Source organism: Desmodus rotundus, chromosome 12 (genome assembly GCF_022682495.2).
Source record: "Desmodus rotundus isolate HL8 chromosome 12, HLdesRot8A.1, whole genome shotgun sequence".
NCBI lineage: Eukaryota > Metazoa > Chordata > Mammalia > Chiroptera > Phyllostomidae > Desmodus > Desmodus rotundus.
The window spans coordinates 69,643,160-69,663,271 of record NC_071398.1 but is presented as its reverse complement, the minus strand read 5'-3'; the positions used below and the strand labels follow the sequence as shown (position 1 = coordinate 69,663,271).

General features: G+C 42.4%; 1 non-coding gene and 2 pseudogenes across 1 annotated transcript; 2 read left to right on the top strand and 1 right to left on the bottom strand.

Annotated features, from left to right (window-relative positions):
* The first annotated feature begins 5,144 nt into the window (after positions 1-5,144).
* On the top strand, positions 5,145-5,308 carry LOC112314115 (U1 spliceosomal RNA). Its single transcript, XR_002975778.1, has one exon. It is a non-coding gene; the product is annotated as a U1 spliceosomal RNA (small nuclear RNA).
* A 4,601-nt stretch (positions 5,309-9,909) lies between these two features.
* Positions 9,910-12,651, bottom strand: LOC112314032 (AP-2 complex subunit beta-like; annotated as a pseudogene).
* Positions 12,652-13,811: 1,160 nt separating this feature from the next.
* LOC112313521 (peptidyl-prolyl cis-trans isomerase A pseudogene) lies at positions 13,812-14,333 on the top strand (annotated as a pseudogene).
* The last annotated feature ends 5,779 nt before the right edge of the window (positions 14,334-20,112 follow it).

Here is a 20,112-nt window from a genome sequence, read left to right as displayed (position 1 = left end):
CCCCTCACACACACTTCACCTCCTTTCTTCAGGTCATCTGCAAGTCTCCTGCGTGCTGCAGGCTCACAGCACTCTTCCATTTCTGAGCAGCCAACCAGCATTTCATTCCCACCTCCTCCTCTGAGTCTTCCTGCACGGAATAATAATCACTGCTCATGTACACTTGTGAGGCATGTTATAAGAACTTTTATGTATACTAATTCATTTAGTCCTTGCCGCAAGCCTGTTAGGTGACTTACCCAAGGTCAAATGTCGTGGAGTTGAAACTAAGGATCCAGAAAACTAAACACTATGTATCACAGATTCTCTTGTCAGGAGGGTTCTGGGTAGAAGTTTGTTCTTCAGTTAGATGCGCTGTTCATTCATTTAAGAAATGACCTTATTAAACCCCAGCCAGTGTGCTGATCAGGGCACATGCCTGGGTTGCACCCTGGGCACAGACAGAAGGCAACCAATCAATGTTTAGCTCTTACATTGATGTTTCTTGCCCTTTTTCTCTCCCTCCTCTCTAAAATAAAATGTTTTTTTCTAAGTGACTCAATTCAACCAATCTGTGTTTCCTGAGCACCGCCCATGAGCGGAACACCATTGTTGGCACTGGAGATACAGCAGTGAACAAAGCAGACAAGAATCCCTGTCCTTGTGAAACATACGGTCATGTGGAGAAGACAAACAATAAACGTGATAAATAAGTAAAATGTATAGAAACAGATTAGAAATTATCATTGTCAGGGAGAAAAAGAAAGGACTATCAAGCCACGAAAAGACATGGAGGAACTTTAAATGCACACAATGCCAAGGAAAAGAAGCCAGTCTGAAAGGGCTATATACGGTATGATTCCAAGTATATGACATTCTGGAAAAGGTGAAACTATGGAAACAGTAAAAATATCATGATTTCCAAGTGAGGTGAAAAACAGGAGAATTATTTGAAAAGTTGTTTAAGGAGGGGGATGCCTCAGGCCCCCTGCTCAACTCCATCTGGCTTTTTGACTGCCCCTCTCCCACCATCGCAGGAAACTGGAGGTGTATCCGCCAGAGAGGGCAGGAATATTATCCTGAAATTAGTTAAACTAAAAAGAACATTTATATCCTAAATTCCAGCCCTTTCTCCCAATTCCGTCCCCAGAACACTAGTAATCAGAACTAGACTCTTCAAGGAGGACACTGGAATGTTTGCTTTGGAGAATCTGACGTAAAGATACTGACATCAAAGTTCCCCCAGGAAAAGGCCTGGCCAGATCATCCTAGAGAAAACCTTACAGTTAACAGCTCCCCATCGAGGCTCAAAAATACTGTTTCCCACATACCCTGAGAAAATAAAAGTTGGCTCTGACCGAGAAAGTGAATCTGCCCTGCCATTCACCGAACTGGGGTCACAGACATAGAAAGCCTGTGAAGTTAGCAAGAATCATTTTCTGCCAAGGTGTGTAGCAATAGAGTTCGTAAGGACCCCCTTCTGTGAATATAGCTTTCTCACACACTGAGAAACCTTGTTCCCTAAAATCATAGACTATAAGAAGCATTGCTGTTTGAAAGCATATCATTGAGAATGATTCATTCTCCTTTTGCCTCAAGGATCCAAGTCCCACTGAGACAGATAAGCGACCTTGATTTACAACTCAGGTGCAGAGCCTCAGATAAGAGGTTTCTGGACACAGTATTCTGCATCAACATTTACTTCGCAGTCTATGAACCTCTTTACACAGATCCCTATTTACTTTGAGCCTATGAGAACACCGCTTTGTTTAAATTTCACCTAAGCTTCACCCATGCCCTAAATCCAGGCACACGATCTCTTCCTTTGTTTGAAATGCCTTGCAGTTCCTTTGGTCTGTGATTATTCTCACTGCCACAGGCCAAAGCTGGTCTTTGGCTGGTTGAGCTAGGACAACTCTCTCAAAGAAAAAGGGAGGCTTTGGGCCACCAAAGTAAAAGAGGAAACCAAGTATAAAGTTCAGTTGTATAAGGGAAATAGAATTCAACACATGCAAGAAGCAAGGAGCCTGCCCAGGATGAGAGGGAAGGAGGATTGGAAGGGAAAGGGCAAAGAGCGCAGAAAAGGTTTGTACGAGGAGGCTCCAGGAAGTACTTCCTGGGAAGGTGAGATGGACTGAATGCTTTCAGAGGAATCGGGTAGTTGGAGAAGAAATGGGGTCAGGTAGTAATACGTAAAAGACAGGGAGTATTGCAAGGAAGAAAAAGTATCATAGTGACTCATTATGAATAGCATTTAACAGTCAAAATAATGTAAATTCGAAGCAGCCCCTTAACCAAACTTGTTACATAATTATATGGGGAAAATGGGGAAGGGACGGTGAGAATGTAGAGCAGCTGAGTCCTTATCTTCCATTTTGGAAATCAATGTATAATATTATAAAGTAATAAATCAAGTAGTCACAATGTAAGGTGTTATTAGAAATATAGAAAGAGATAACTGATAAAATACCAGGTATAAGATTTTAAAATGGTTGCTTCTATGTAGGGGGAATGGGGAGAGTGAGCTGGGATGTGTTGTTTATAACAAGCATTGTAATTGACTCTGAATAACTTATATATATATATAACTAAAAAAAACTAAAAGAAGAAAAGATAGAACTAAAAGCTTGAGCATAACTGCATATTAGTTGGGAAGGGTTGGTTAAAGTTATTCTAAGGCTTTTGCATTATTTGAGTAATTTTTATTGTTAAATGTTAATGTCAAAATTTTTAATTTAAATGTTAATAGAATACGAGCAGAGTGTATAATTTCCAAATAGGCAGAAAGAAAAAAAAAAAAGGAATGGGATTAGGAGAGCTCAAATAGTCCAGAAGATAAGAAAGGAGAAAAATAAGAGACTTAGAAAAATCTGGACAGATTAGAAAAACCAAAAAAATTTGTTAAAAATGCATCCAACGATATCATAATCACAACAATGTAAATGGAGTTAATTCTCCAGTTAAAAAGCAAAGTTAGTTAGATTTTTAGTAAAAATCTAAGTAATTGGATTAATTTTTACTGAATAAACATTAATATCTATTTATATATTAATTACAAGAGACATACCTGAAACATAAGTAGGAAGGTTAAAAAGTAAAAGAATATATACCTGGAACTAAAATAATATTGTACATCAACTGTAATTGGAAAATAATAAAGTACTTTTTAAAAGTAAAAGAATAGAAAATATGTATGTGCCAGGCAAATACTAACCAGAAGAAAGCTGGTGTAGATATACTAATATCAGATAAAATAAAATAAGATTTTCAACTAAAAGTTCACACTGGAGATAAAAAGAACTACAATGCTAATATAAGTTTGAATTCAGCACAAAAACACAATAATTGGAAACCAATATGTTCTTTTCTTTTAAGGCATATTTTTATGCCTTAAGTTTTTTAAAAATTGATTTGAGAGAGAGAGGAAAGGAGAGGGGAAAACATCAATTTGTTGTCCCACCGACTGATGCATTGTTCATCGGTCGTTTGTTGTATATGCTGTGGGTGGGGATTGAACCCACAACCTTGGGGTGTCAGATCAACTGAGCTACCTGGGCCGGGCTAAACCTATAAGTTCTTAATAGTACAGGCTCAAATTTATAAAGAAAAAATTGACAGAATTCCCAGGAGAAAATGATCAATCCACCACAGTTGTGGGAAATTTTAACATATTTCTCTCAGCTAATTAATGGATCAAGAAAACAATATATATATATTTCTCAGTAAGTATATAAGAGATTTGAAAAACACAATTAAAGATTAGATGTAACAAATGTATATAAAACCCTGCAGCCAATAACTAAAGGGTACATATTCTTTTCTCATACACATACTTATTAACAGATTAATTGAGGTGTAACTGACATATAACAGCTGCACGTATTTAATATGTACACTTTGATAAGTTTGACTTAGTATATAGCCACAAAATCATCACCAAGATAATGAACATATTCATCAACCCCAAAAGTTAACTCATGTTCCTATTATCTTGGGTGGCAGCATAACCTACCTAAAGACTATACTTCCCACCTTTTGCTCCTAATTGTGACCATGTGACTACATTCTATGAATGTAAACATAAAAGGATGTGAGTGGTATTTGCTGAATGGGCTTTCCAGAGAAACGTCCAAAAGAAGTGTCGAGCAGCTGGCATATACCCTCTGTAATTCTTTCCATTGTTTCCCTTCTCCCCTCCTTGTTTCCTGTCCAGAGCACAGACGTGATGATTGAAGGATCTTGTGATTTGGAGGCACCCAGAGGATGGAGCTACAGGCCAAGGATGGTAGGGAATTACAGGGAGCCTAGGAATCTGATGACTCACTGGGGACACTATGTCAGCCCTGGGCTGTCTATGTCCAGACTTTATTACCTTGAGAGAAAATGAACTTCTATCTTGTTTAAGTCTCTGCTGTTTCCAGTCTCTGTTACAAACATAAATGCAATTCCAAACTGACATATAATTGGTAGTGGTATCTAAAATGTTGTTTTGTTTTAGGGGAAGTGTGTGGGACAGTTGTTTGGGGAGGATCCACTTTACTGCAGGACAGAAAGGTAACCCTTAGTGTGGATTTGCAAACCACTCAGTTAAATAGTCGCTATTTGCAGAAAGCTGTTCGGAATGGTTTTGTGTGCTGGCTCCTTCCTGCTGACTTTAGCAAAGTTCTACATAAAACATATGAAATCAGGCTTGAACCAGTCTGTAAGCATTTTTTTTTAAATAGAAATAACATTCTGCTAAGGAAAGCACTCTCAACTTAGGCACCCCCACTCTCACCGCACCCCCCGCTACACACAGAAAGTGAGGAATACAAAGGTTGACCCAGAGCCTCAGTGTATGAAACCACTAGACTGAAAAAGCCACTTACTTCTCACCCCCCAAATGAAAGCAGTTCAATCAGAATAGTGGCTGCTAACTAGTCAACCCCCCCCCAAGAAATGACACTGTGGCCCCAAACTTTTTTCAAGCACCTTCTGTTAAGAGTTCTGTGCCTAACAAAGGTGCAAGACTCCCAGCAAAAGTCAGATTAATAGTGTTATCATCTCCTTCAAGTCTGGTGAGAGCACAGAAACCAACATGAAAAATACGACGAGAGTTTTTAGGGTTAATACAATATGTAAGATCTTTGGTCACAGTATTCATGCTTAAGAATTGACTGGAATACTTACTTACCTGGCAGGGGATACCATGCTCACGAGGTGGTTTTCCCAGGGTGAAGCTTATTATCCACCACACTCTGGATGCGCTGACCCCCGCGATTTCCCCAAATGTGGGAAACTCCACTGCATAATCTGTGGTAATGGGGGACTGCATTCGTGCTCTCCCCTAAAAAAAAATGACTGGAAGCCCTGGCCAGGTGGCTCAGTTGGTTAGAGCATCATGTTGAGAAGCCACAGTTGTGGGTTTGATCCCTAGTCAGGGTACATATAAGAATCAACCAAAGAATACATAAATAAGTGGAACAACAAAGTGATCTCTCTCTCCCCCCCTCCCTCTCTCATCAATAAATTTTTTTAATTTTTTAAAAATAAATAATTGACTGGAAGCCCACTAATTATTTCAGGAAACTGTTAACAAGAACGAACAAAATCCACACCTAGTTTGCAACAGCCTTTGGCTATAGAGAAATAAAGCATCCAGGATCCTTTAGAAGTGGCTCCCTCTAGAGGTAAAAGAGCCAAAACTGGGAAGCCCTTAAGGAAGGTATCAACCACAGAAGCCTTCTCAGAAGGGAGTTTGAGTTTGATTGTGTTTTCAATTACAATAATTTATTTTGCATTAACTTTGTTCTCTCAGAACAGGAAATTACTTTTCTCTCATAGGTCTGAGGTACATAAACTGTTGATTCCATCAATACTTCAAACAATATCTCATTCTGTTGTTTTATCATTATAGTCTGAATTCATTTGTCATATTACTCTGGTTTTTCTATCCTTACTTATCTGGTAATGACCTTGTATTTTATTCATATTTTAACTCCATTTGATTTGCAGTAAGATCTGTAGAATATCTTACAAGCATTGGTCAAAATACGACATTGGAATATAAAATGAAACCTGGGCGAACCTGAGGAGATGCTGCTGGGAGGATGGTGCACCTGAAGAGGGTGTCGGGGATCGGGACCCCTTTCCCAGTGCCTTGCTCTGTGCATCTATTCCATCTGGCTATTGTATCCTTTTACAGCAAATCAGGAATCTAGGTCAGAAATAAAGCATCTAAGCTGTCAGCCCTCGCTCCTCTCCCTTCTGCCCGACTCGGAGGGCCACACCCAGGATGACCTTGGAATTCAGTTGTTGGAACCATGACTTCATGAAGACTACAGTCGAGTCTTTCCTCCCCTCCCCTAAAACCTGGAGTTCTTTCGTGAGTGAGAATAAAACAAATTCTTTTTAAAAAATCTGAAGAAAAATACTTAAAAAAAAAACAGAAAACAATAAAGACTAAAAAATCAAGAACAAATTGTTCAATTTAAGAAGTTTTAAAAAAAGAGGGAAGAAATGCAGCAGGCAAAAAACTTGGAAAGAAAAGAGCAGTGATCCCTTCCACCAAGAATGTACTTTCTTCCAAGGAACCACGGTTGTGTGGATGCGGGTAGACTTTTTACACTGGGACAAGTTATTCCAGCATTTTCACCTGAATGTTCTGAGACAGTCGGGCACATCAGTCCTTTCAGCAGAACCTGCCTTAGGCACTTAACCTTTCGGGGCTCAGGCACGTCAAGACAAAAAAAAAAAAAGGCCCAAATGACAGAATACTTCAAAGCTCCAGAAAAAATACAACTAAGCAACAAAAGAGATAGCCAATGTATCAGATGCACACTTCAAAACACTGGTAATCAGGATGCTCACAGAATTGGTTGAATTTGGTCACAAATTAGATGAAAAAATGAAGGCTATGCTGAGTGAAATAAGGGAAAATGCACAGGGAACCAACAGTGATGGGAAGGAAACTGGGACTCAAATCAACGGTGTGGACCAGAAGGAAGAAAGAAACATTCAACCAGAAAAGAATGAAGAAACAACAATTCAAAAAAAATGAGAAGAGGCTTAGGAATGTCCAGGACATCTTTAAACATTCCAACACCCTAATCATAGGGGTACCACAAGGAGAAGAGGAAGAGCAACAAATTGAAAACTTATTTGAACAAATAATGAAGGAGAACTTCCCTAATCTGGCAAAGGAAATAGACTTCCAGGAAGTCCAGGAAGCTCAAAGAAGAGAGTCCCAAAGAAGCTGGACCCAAGGAGGAACACACCAAGGTACATCATAAGTACATTGCCTAAGATTAAAGATAAGGAGAGAATCTTAGAAGCAGCAAGAGAAAAGAACACAGTTACCTACAAAGGAGTTCCCATAGACTGTCAGCTGCTTTCTCAAAAGAGACCTTGCAGGCAAGAAGGGGCTGGAAAGAAGTATTCCAAGACATGAAAGGCAAAGACCTACATTCAAGATTGCTCTATCCAGCAAAGCTTTCATTTAGAATGGAAGGGCAGAGAAAGTGCTTCTCAGATAAGGTCAAGTTAAAGGAGTTCATCATCACCAAGCCCTTATTATATGAAATGTTAAAGGGATTTATCTAAGAAAAAGAAGATAAAAAATATGAACAGTAAAAACGACAGCAAACTCACAGTTATTAACAACCACACCTAAAACAAAAACAAAAGCAAACTAAGCAAACAATTAGAACAGGAATAGAATCACAGAAATGGAGATCACATGGAGGGTTATCAGCAGGGGAGTGGGAGGGGGAGAAAGGGGGAAAAGGTACAGAGAATAAGTAGCATAAATAGTAGGTAGAAAACAGACAGGATGAGGGTAAGAATAGTGTAGGAAATGTAGAAGCCAAAGAACTTAAATGCATGACCCATGGACATGAACTAAGGGGTGGGGGTGGGGAATGTGGATGGGAGGGGGTGTGCAGGGCAGGAGGGAAGAGAGGGGGGAAGATGGGACAACTAATAGCATAATCAATAAAATATATTATTAAAAAGAAAAAAGTTTTTTTAAGTAAAAAATAAATAAAACATTAATAATGGTTTTGTAGTAAACAAAGTAAGAGTAAACCTAAGAAAATAGAAGCATATAACAGAATTCCAGGCTGACACTTATTTTTCCTCAAGATTTTAGGTATTACACAATTCCAATGTGTTTTTGTATCTATTGCTGCTGATTACAAGCCTCTTGTAGGTCTTCTTTCTTTCTTTGGCAGATAATCTATTTTTCCTTTCACTCTAACACATACAGGCAGGATAATAGGAGAGGATGAATTTGGGGTGTTTTAAGGATTAAAGGGGTTGCCCTTGTCAATGTGGCTCATTTGGCTGGAGTGTCATCCCATAACCAAAAAGTTGCAGGTTTGGTTCTGCAGGTTCAATCCCCAGTCCAGGCACATACAGGAGGCAAGTGATCAATGCTTCTCTTTCACATTAATGTTTCTCTTTCCCTTCCTCTCTCTAAAAGCAATGAAAAAATAACATCAGGTGAGGATTTAAAATTTTTTGTTTTTTAAAAGGATAAAAGGGTCAAGAAAAAACAAAAATGATTCATCCCATCAAGGGAAGAAAAAAAAACCCAGAAAGGACAAGTATGGCGGATAAGCAGATGAGACGGGTTCGGTGCCGTGGGACATCCAAGTAAGGATTCCTGTGTCTGGGGGCTCTGTGGGTTTAAAACTCTGGAAGAGGTTTTGATCTGCAGGTTGAAGCTATAGACACAAGAGGCAGCAGCATTCAAATGTGACATATATTGGAGACCTGAGATGTTGGGGATGTTGACAGCAAGAAAATATGGAGTGAGAAGTTATTTAAGAAAGCCCAGGACGGAAACCTTGGGATCCTCATGCTAAGGACAGAGCAGAGAGAGAGAAACCTGAAAAGAAAAAGTTAAAATACAGGGGTCAAAAAGATGGGTGAAATGATTGGAAATAGTGCCATCCCAGAAGCCAGAAGAAACAAGTTGCCAGGAGAAAACGCTTGACAGTGTCAGATGCTTTGGAGAGGGCAAGCAAGACAAGGGTTAGATTTAGAGAGGAGGCGGTCATGGTGAGCTTGGCCAGAGCAGTTTCTTTATGAACACAAGGGGTGGAGGAAGAGTGACTGCCGTGGGTTGAGGGGTGAGCAGAAGGTGAGCCGGTGGAGCAGGCAGAGCAGACTGCTCTTGGAGTAGCTGAGGTGTGGAAAGGAAAGAAAAAGGGGGCTGGCTAAAAAAAGGAGGGGGTATTTTATTTAATTTTTAAAGACAACATTTGAGTGTTTTTATTACAAAAGTAGTTATGTGTTCTTTCCATAAAACTTGAAAGTACAGCCCTGGCTGGTGTGGCTTAGTGGCTTGAGTGCCGGCCTGCAAACCAAAGTGTCGCCGGTTCCATTCCCAGTCTAGGGCACATGCCTGGGTTGCGGGCCAGGTCCCCCGTGGGGAGCGTGCAAAAGGCAACCACACACTGATGTTTCTTTCCCTCTATTTCTCCCTCCCTTCCCCTCTCTAAAAATAAATAACTAAAATCTTAAAAAATAATTATTAAAAAATTTCAAAGAATAGGCAATTTTTTTCAGTGACACTTCCCCTTGCTTTAATACTTTTTGTCTTTTTCTGCTTTTAAAATGAGCTCTCAATTACAAAATATGAAACTACACTCAAAAATGCCATCCACTGGCTCTGTATGGAGAAGCCCACAAATAAGGACAGATAGCAGCAGCAGCAGGGGCAAGAGGTGGGAAGTGACTGAAGAAGTGCCTAACAAACGTTCACGGGAAGCTAAGACTATTCAACAGGTTGTGTCCTAATTTAGCACAGGTTACACTAGTCACTACCTTGGTGGGTGGCCTCGGTGTATTTGGGTTCAGATTCTACATGGCAATACAATTTCTTCCAGTTAAGGGTTCTTGGCTTGCACAGGCCACAGGGTGGCCAGAGGGCACCAGACCAGTCTACTAGTTTTTCAAAATGCTGTCATAGATCTGACAGATGTACTGAGAGACTTCAGGAGCTATGCACTTCAGCGACTGCCTAAGATTGGGGTTTCCTGGCTGGATACGTAGCTCAGCCAAGATCCAAATGCCATTGGTGAGCTTCAGAGATCGGTACGTGTCCTGCCCTTCCACATTTCTCTTGGCAATTGTATAAACGTTGTTGCTTTGCAACTTGCTGGAAACAGTGTCAGCATTTCAATGACATTCCCTAATCTGACACTGAAGTTCATTTTCATTGGGAATATCCCTCCACGTTGCGAGGAAGGCCTGGCGCTCCATTTTGCCATCTTCTACAAAAAAGCACATTGAGCGGCATGAGGCCGCTGAAGTAGAAGACACTGGTACTGTTTTTCAGAGCCGCCTGCAGGTTATTCAGAGTTCCATCTTCCTGACTGGGCCCGAGGTGTTGAGAGGCAGGGAGACATCGATGTGCTGGTTTGGCATCAGTGGTGTGTGCGTGGCCAGCGGAGTGCTGGGGATGACACCAAACCTGTTCTTGTTAAACTGGACCACAAAGTCTGCCTCGTGCTGCAGAGCTTTGTTCGTGAAGTTCACTTCCGTATAGATGTGCTCCCGACAATGAGTAAATGTTCCAGAAATCTCCAAGCCTTTAGCCTTTACTACGGGCAGCCAGAGGGCCTTAGGGGCCACATATCCACCATGTGCATGCCTATCCCTGCAGAGAGTTCAAGCACAGACCGCGCTGACCACGCAGGAGCAGGGGAAGGAGCAAAGGTTGCAGGCACAGATGATGGGATGAAGGGTTGTCCCACCAGCCTACCTAGTCCTCCTCCCAAGAGGTCCACTGCTCCCACCTGCATGGAGGATACCTGTGGCACATTGACTGGGGGACCAAGGTCAGGGTTTAAAAGGTCTCCCAGAAGGTCACCTTGAGAGGGAATAACCTGAGGCTGCTCCACACTGACAGCAGTGGTGGTGCCAACAGGGCTGTCACCAGCATCAGTGCTCCCATGATGTATTGACAAGTGTTTGCGATGGATTCCATCTCTTCCTTCCACAAAAGCATCGGGAGGCTTGTGGCACACAGAGGCCAAAGAACCAGTGCGGCAGATTAGCTCATCCAGCAGAGTTGGCTCAATAAAATCTGTCTCCTCAGAGATGAGTGGCCTCTCAGACAAGACTACTTCCTTGGCTGTGACAAGGTTTGTTGAGAGAGGCCGCCACTAAATACAGCCCCTATCTCGAAGGTCAGGATTATCAGAATCCTGTGTTGCCAAACTCAAGACCTGTTGTACCAGATTCTGTGTTTCTGGAGGTTTGAGAAACAACTTCACTATGGCAGTAAGCAGAGTGAGCTGCACCAGGGTGCTTTCATCCTGAAAACCCTCCAGGGAGCTCTCTCATAACTCATCTGCATTGTTGATTCGTTCAGCATCTTCTCCCACCATCCAAATCATAGCTGCTCGAACATCTGGCCCATCCAGCGAGTCGAAGTTCTCACGGAGTAGCAATGAGACTTCCATACTTCCAGTACTTGCAGAAGATGTCCCTGATGACAATTGCCTCCTGGACCACAAAACTTACTTTGGTCTGGCTGCGACCGAACAATGTGCTTACATAACGCGCTCCAGCTCGCTCCACCTTGATGGCACACCGTCCAATGGCCGGCACAGCTTTGCGAACGAAGCCAACACCCACTTCTGTGGCACATTCCTTCGGTTCGGCCAGGACCTGAGCAATATTGGCCTGGGGTGCCAAACGAGTCATGATGTCCAACTTCTCTAGTTTAACAGAGACGGGACAGAAGACTTTGATTCCCTGCTTTAACATTTCAGGCCTTTTCTGAACAATTAGGTTGATGTTCCTCAGGCTGACATATTGCACCTCTGGCTCCCCAGACAGCGAAGTGACGCGTGGAGGGGCCAACTTCTTCAGCAGCATGTTGTCGTAGTCAGAGTCCTCAGGTAACAACTCCAGAAATTTCTTTAGGACTGTCACTGCTGGAAGCACCACTGCTGAGGTGGCGTGAGATGGCCGGGGCGTCATCCGCTCACAGGTGCTCTGAGCGTCTCGATCATCTTTAGCGTTACAAGTGGACAGGCAGGCCCCATCCAGTGCACTCACTCAGGGCTGTCAGCAGCGTATTCATGTTCTGTGGGTTCGGATCGAGTACGTTGCTGTTTGGGTGAGATTCACTGATTTCAGGTAACGCTGCTACAACATTAGCCACCGCCATTGGATTTGCATCTGCTGTGAGATCCCACAGAGAATCCAGAAATCCCCGATCTGCCACCATTTGGGCGTTAATATCATGGAGTTTTGCCACGCAGATTGCCGCTGTTTTCCTAACATGGGGATCTTCATCCTTCAAGCACTTGCAGAGGGGCTCACAGACATATTCTGTAATCTTGCCCACCCAGATGCACCCCATGGTTCTGACTGCCAAGGCCCGAATCAGAGGACTGTGATCCACAGGCCTTCACAAAGCTGTTGACAGCCAGGATGGCCCTGTCTGGCTGACTCTCCGCCTGGTTCTTCAGGTTGAGATACAGAAGCTTCTTTGGCTGCAGGGTGTCAGTCAGCACACAGTCCACACTGTATCTGGGAAGAGGGAGCGAACATCCTTCCCCACAATCTGAGAAGCACTTTCTTCACAGCCTCTTTTCTCTCTTTTCATCGTTAAGCCATTAATTCAAAGGTTTCTCCTTCTCTTTGGGCTGTGACGTACTCGGAGTCAGTCATGATATTGGATCTTTAATGTGTATCAGAGGCAAGGGTCCAGGGTGGTGGCAGCAGCAAGCACCCAGCTGACAGAGGTGACAACTATTTATCGTTAGGGTGATTGATGGCCTTTCAATTCACCCACATACATTCAAGTAAAAAATGGGCTACTTTGAAAGATGCTTGTTGCATTTTATATATCATGAGCATTTTCCATTTCAATAATCTATAATATTTGTTGTTATTGTAAAAGAAAGAGATGTTCATTGTAAAATGAAATGTCAGACAGTAATGTATAAAGCCCTAGATAAGGTTATTGTAGGGTGGATTTGATGCGTACGCACTGGGAGGAAAGCTCTGGCAGAGCCGGTGTTGAAGACAGAAGAGACTCAGGTGTAACTGATGCTGGAGGTGTGGGAGGAGGGAAGGGATTCAGAGCTCCCTGACTGACAGTCTTGACTCACTACGTAAAGAAGGGGGCGGCATCCACTGAGAGTGAAGGGGTAGTTGCTGCAGGGAAATGGTGAGAGGGCAGACCAGGGTCACTGAGGGCTGCTGAGTATAGGAAACAGCTGTTCCACCCACCAGTGAGCTAGACCTGGGTTTTGATCCTTGTTCTGCCCCCTAATTACCTAAGTGTCATTGACCAAATGACCACACCTCTCTGCACCTTAGAAGTCCAGATGAAAAAGTTGAAAAGGCAGATAATTGAGAATCAGTCCACGCTTGGATGAGCATGGAGTTAAAAGAAGCTTGGGAGATGAAGTCACTGGCAAGATCGTGGTTTAAATGATAAATGATGAGGTTTTTTTCTCACCAGAGATGGAAACAAAGCAAGGAAGAAGTTAACAAGAAAGTGAAAGAAAGTAAGGGGTGAGTTGAAAGAAGAGATACTTTATTTTTATATATATTTCCTGTATTACAAAAGTAATGTCTTACTTGGAAACATGCATAAAAACAAAACTCAGAAAACTTGCGTTTCTATCCCCCAGAAATAAACACTGTGAAATTTTCATGTATTTCTTGCCAGTCCTTGTATTAAGCTGGGAAACCGTTGGTGTAATTAAACATTCTACAGCATGGACTCTGGAGCCAGACCTCCTGGCTACACTCCATCATGCCAAGCTGTGGAACAGTGATTCTCAAAAGTTTTTGGTCTCAGGGCCTCGCAGATGCCGCAGCCCCCAACTTGGGCCTTCCCGTGCCCAGCCATGGTCAACCCCACCGAGTTCTTCAACATTGCTGCTGACCGCGAGCCTTTGGGCCGAGTCTCCTTCAAGCTGTTTGCAGACAGAGTTCCAAAGACAGCAGAACACTTTTGTGCTCTGAGTACTGGGGAGAAAGGATTTGCTTATCGAGTTTCCTGCTTTCACAGAATTATTCCAGGATTCATGTGCCAGGCTGGTGACTTCACATGCCACAACAGCACAGGCGGCAAGTCCATCTATACGGGGAGAAATTTGATGATGAGAATTTCGTCCTGAAGCACACAGGTCCTGGCATCTTGTCCATGGCAAATGCTGGACCCAACACAAATGGTTCCCAGTTTTTCATCTGCTCTGCCGAGACTGAGTGGATGGCAAGCATGTGGTCTTCGGCCAGGTGAAAGACGGCATGGATGCGTGACAGCCATGGAGCGCTACGGGTCCGGGAATGGCAAGACCAGCAAGAAGATCACCATTGCTGACTGTGAACAACTCTAATACATTTGACTTGTGTCTTATCTTAACCACCAGACCATCCCTTCTGTAGCTAGGAGAGCACTCCTTCGCCCCCATCTGCTTGAAATATTCTATAATCTTCGTGTTCCCAACACAGTTCATTGAGTTCTATGTTTTCCTTACCCCTTCCAACTCTAGCTGGTTTGCAGAGTTAAGTTTATGATTATGAAATAAAAACTAAACAACAACAACAAAAAAACACTTTTGATCTCAGGATCCCCTTACACCCTTAAAAATGGAGGATTCCTGTCCTGACCCATGGGCTCAGTTGGTTGTTCATTGTCCCACAAAGCAAAGGGTCACCGGTTTGGTTACCCCCAGTCAGGGTGCGTGCAATATGCAACCAAGTGGTGTTTCTCTCTCACACTGATGTCTCTCTCCCTCTCTTTGTCGCTCAATTCCCCTCTCTCTAACAATAAAATAATAAAATCTTTTAAAAAATAACCATATTTTCCGAAACAAAAATCTAATAGGAAGGGTGCATTGTTATATATTTTTGCAAATCTCTTTAAAAAAAGAAGATGAATTTTCATATCTGCTTCTACATTCAGTCTGTTGCAATACATTGTTTTGATTAAAGTATATAAAGCAAATCCTGTTCTTGAGGAAAAGTAAGGAGTATTTCAATAGCCTTTTCAGATAATTGTGGATATTCTTTACTTAATTTTTTTTGATTGATTGACTTGAGAGAGAGAGAGAGAGAGAGGTTTGTTGTTCCACTTATTTATGGACTCATTGGTTGATTCTTGCATGTGCTCTGACCAGGGATCGAACCCACAACCTTGGCATAGCAGGATGGTGGTAAAACCAACTGAGCTACTCTGCCAGAGCTGGATGTTCTTTTCTGACACTACACCAAAACTTGGTAAATAGTAGTTTCTTGACAGTCAGTTGCTATGTAGAATCTGAAGCCATTTCAATGAAATTTTTGTAATCTGTTCCATTTGAATCCATTGCTTTTTCTTGCATGTGGAATGGGTCATTTGTTACAATTTTGATATACAATAGAAAAATTTACTAATGTCATCACCCATCTCAAAAATTTTGAGAATGTCAAGCCCACAGTGGCACACATAAGTTTTTCAAAATTTCAAAATTTCAACTGAAAGCTCAAATTGTATTACCAACAACAAAAACTGTCGGTTGTTTTTCTTGAAGTGAGGCTCACTTCATTCATTTTTGAAAGTGTCTGCCAAACACCCAAGTTTGGCGGTGTCTGGTTCACCTCGCTCCTGTCCACGTGCCTTTCCTCAGCCCAGCCCTTGCCCTGTGGTGTGCAGCAGAGGTGTCTATGTGTTTCCCACTTTATCTCAGGAGATAGTAAAGATGTGCGCTCCTTGGTTGAGATTTAATAAAATTAATGTTTTACTGCTTCATGAAGGCCAGGTGTTTTGTTTGTTTCCTAATCCATGGCCATGTAGGCATGAAAAACACGATGATGCCCTGGCCAGGTGGCTCAGTTGGTTTGTGGATTCAGTTCCCAGGCAGGTTCAATCCCAGGTCGGAGCACATACTGACTGCAGCTGATTGATATTTCCCTTCACATTGATGTTTCTCTCTTGCTCTCATTGAACTGGATTTGTGCGGAAGCACCAGTAGTTCTACCCCCATGGCTGTTGTGTCAGTGAGGTGCCAACACAGTGAAAGAGGCAAATAACATCATAGCATTATTATTGAAATAGTTTTGACCTCACTACCCCCCTGAAAGGGTCTTGGAACCCTTCGGGGTTCATGGGCCACACTGTCAGAACCATCATCATAGGGTAAGTTACCCAGTGTCTCTGGGTTTCGGTTTCCTTATTTATAAAACATGATTGATAATGTTACAGCTACCTCATGGGTTGTCGTGAAAACTAAATGATTTAAAACATGTAAAGCATTTACAACAATCCCTGGCACATTATGTTATGTAACCATTTGCCAGGATTATAATCATATACCCAATGTCATTAAATGTTCTTCTAAAATAAATTTATTGAGGGTGAGCCCTGGCCGGTGTGGCCCAGTTGGTTGGAGCATTGCCCCACGAACCAAAAGGTCACAAATCTGATTCCCAATCAGGGCACATACCCAGGTTGTGGGTTTTTGATCCCGGCAGGGCAAGTATGAGAAGGCAACTGATCAGTGTTTCTCTCTCTCTCCCTTCCTCTTTCTCTAAAAGCAATGAAAACATCAATGTCCTTGAGTGATGATTTAAAAAAATTTATTGAGCCCTGGCTGGTGTGGCTCTGTGGATTAGCACTGGCCTGCAAACTGAAGGGTCACTAGTTCGATTCCCAGTCAGGGCACATGCCTGGGTTGCCAGCTGGGTCCCCAGTAGGGAGTGCACAAGAGCCAACCACACATTGATGTTTCTCTCCCTCTCTTTCTCCCTCCCTTTCCCCACTCTAAAAATAAACAAATACTTTAAAAATATTTTTATTGAGAGTATATTATTCCTTATTAATGTAAAAATTGTTTGGTATTAGGTTAACAATTTTTTCAACACCCTTGTACATAAGCCTTTGCCACTTCTCTGATTATTTAGGGTAAGTTATATTCTGACAACTGTGTCGTTAGGTGATTTTGTTGTCATGCAAACATCACAGAGCTCACTTACACACACCTGGATGGCACCGCCTACTCCACACCCAGGCTGTATATATAGCCTATTGCTCCTCGGCTGCAAGCCTGTGTACCATGTTACTGTATAAAACATGGGATTAAATCAAGCACAAAAGAAAATGATGCAGTCCAGACACATGGTAGCCATGAGACATACGAGGCTGCTGCTGGTGCAGGGGCATGCTGTTTTACAGCAAATGTTTTTTTTTTTAAGTATAATTTGTTCTAAAATAGCAATAAAAAGTATGGTAAATACATCAATCAGTAACATAGTTTAGTTGTTTATTATCATTATCAAGTATTATGTACTTTACACAATTGTATGTGACATCCTTTTATACAACTAGCAGCAGTGAGGTTGTTACACAAGCATCACCACAAACATGTAATTGGTTATACTACATTACAATGACTGCAGTGTCACAGAGGCTACGACGTCACTAGGCATTCGGAATTTTCCAGCTCCATTAGAATCCCACGGGAACGCCACCGTATATGTGGTCTGTCATTGACAGAAGCATTGTTATGAGGTGCCTGATTGTACGTGCGTTTCTTCAAAGTACTGTTGAGAAGTGTACAGGGAATATCGAAGCGGGAGAGCTGCGAGGATGGGGTCTTCTGACTTCAGCAGGGAGCATTTCTTAAGATGTATGCGATCCAGGGTGCAGCTGCGAGTGTGAGAGTGCAGTGTGATGACGATCTCTAAACTAGAAGAGGCCAAGGCGTTGCCTGAGTCATCCTCATGAAGACTGATGTCACCCAGTTGGCATGCCGAGGACCAGAAGCCTGGGACACAGGTCCTGTCATTACTTGATGGGCGGGCTCTACCAGAACACGATTTTGCTTGGGGAACCAAACCCAAGCCCAGGAAAGCTGAAGTGACTACTACCTTCATAACCGACACCTATAGGATTCCCAAGCCCTAGATCAGGGGTGTCAAACTCATTTTCACCAGGGGCCACATCAGCCTCGCAGTTGCCTTCAAAGGGCTGAATGTAATTTTAGGACTGTATAAATGTAACTACTCCTTAACTAGGGACAAAGAGCTCTACATTAGCCCTTTGAAGGCAACTGCGAGGCTGATGTGGCCCCTGGTGAAAATGAGTTTGACACCCCTGCCCTACATGAAGGGCTATTTCTTGCATACTTGATTAGTCTCTCCCAAGATTTAGACACAAGTACCGAAAAGGAACTCATCCATATGGTGCAAATACAAAATAGGGTTTCTAGCTTTATTTTGTGGAACCTTGTTTATATCCAGGCTTTAAGGTCTGACTTTGGGATACTGAAAATGAAATTCGTGTAACACTGGCCCAGGCAGAATAGCTCAGATCTCTGGGGAAAGGAGGGATTTCTCAATAAATGGTACTGTAACAAATGGTTTTCTGTATTAAAAAGGGGAGCCCTGGCTGGTGTGGCTCAGCAGACTGAGCACTGGCCTATGAACTGGGGATCACTGGCTCTGTTCTCAATAAGGGCACATGCCTGGGGTATGGGCCAGGTCCCCAACTGGGGGTGTGAGGGAGGCAAATGGTCGATGTTTCTCTCCCTCTTTCTCCCTCCCTTCCTGTCTAAAATTAAATAAAATCTTTTCAAAATTTTGAAATTAGCCCTGACTGGTGTAGCTCAGTGGATTAAGTGTTGGCCTGCAAGCCGGAGGGCCACTGGTTCGATTCCTGGTCAGGGAACATGCCTGGGTCATGGGCCAGATTCTCACTTAGTTCTCTCAGACATCAATGTTTCTTTCCCTCTCTCCCTCCATTCCCCTATCTCTAAAAATAAAATCTTTTTTTAAATTTTAAAAATTAAAAATTGAAATTAGATCCCTATCTCAGTGTAGACAAAAATCAATTCTGGGTATTTTAGAAGTTTCTATGTGAAAGTGTGAGATAAAACATATATATTGGTCTCTGCCCCTGGTTCCTAGCATAGAGCTTCTAAAACCTCGTAATTTCCTACATGATAAGAGCACGAGGAGCATCTTATGTTCTAATGTGGCAACTCTGGGCAGGTTCCTGGACAGGGACTGGTCACCAGAAAGATCAGACATGATTCAGAAGCTTGGAATTTCGAGCTCCTCTCACTCCCATTCTCCAGAGAGGGGAGAGGGACTGGAAATGGAGTCAACTGATTATGCCTACGTGATGAAACCTCCATTGAACCCCAATAGTAAGGGCTTCAGAGCGTCCAGGTTAAACATGGGGAGGTGCTGGGAGAGTCACATGCCCAGAGAAGGCATGGAACCTTCACACCCCTTCACACCTCTCCCACCTGAATATTCACTGTTATCACTTACTATGTCCTTTCATAAAGTAAACGTAAGTGCTTCCCTGCTTTGTGAGCTGGTCTAGCAAAGTAATCAAACCCATGGGGGAGGAGGTCACAGGAACCTCCCATCTACAGCCATTTGGTCAGAAGCACAGGTGACAACCTGGGCTAGCAAGTGGCATCTGAAGGAGGGATGGGTTGTTTTATGGGACTGAGCCTTTAATCCATGGAATCTGATGCTATCTCGAGGTAAACAGTGTCAGAATTGAAACGAATTCTTGGACACCCAGCTGGTATCCCAGAACTACTTGTTGGTGTGGGAAACACACACATCTGGTGATCAGACGTGTTAGAAGTGAATGTGCTGTATACAGGTAGTGAAGGAGACTCGTGCGATAGAAGCACACAGGAGGGAAGAACTGGGTCCTCCTACTTAGGAAGAAGAAACCTGAGTTTTTGCATTACAGAAATGCAAAAACCATAAAACTTTAAAAAGAAAACGGTATCTTTCTGGCCTCTGGAAGTTTTCTGGACACAAGAACCACTAACCTTGAAAGAAAAGACTAAGAAATTTGACATTAAGAATTTTGTTCACTAAAGTACACCTTTTAAAAAGTGAAAAGACAAGTCATAAATAGAGGGAACATATTTGCAATATATATATATAAAACTAATAATGATTTAGTATCAAGAATAAAGCACCCCTACAGAACATCAATATAAAGACAACCCAATAAAAAATGGACAAAAGACATGAAGAGACATTTCACAAAAATGGAAATACAAAGACTTACTTAGAAATATATGAAAAGATGGTATCATTCGTAAGCAGGGAAATACAATTAAGACCACAATGAGTTATCAGTTTACCCTCATTAGAGTGGCACAA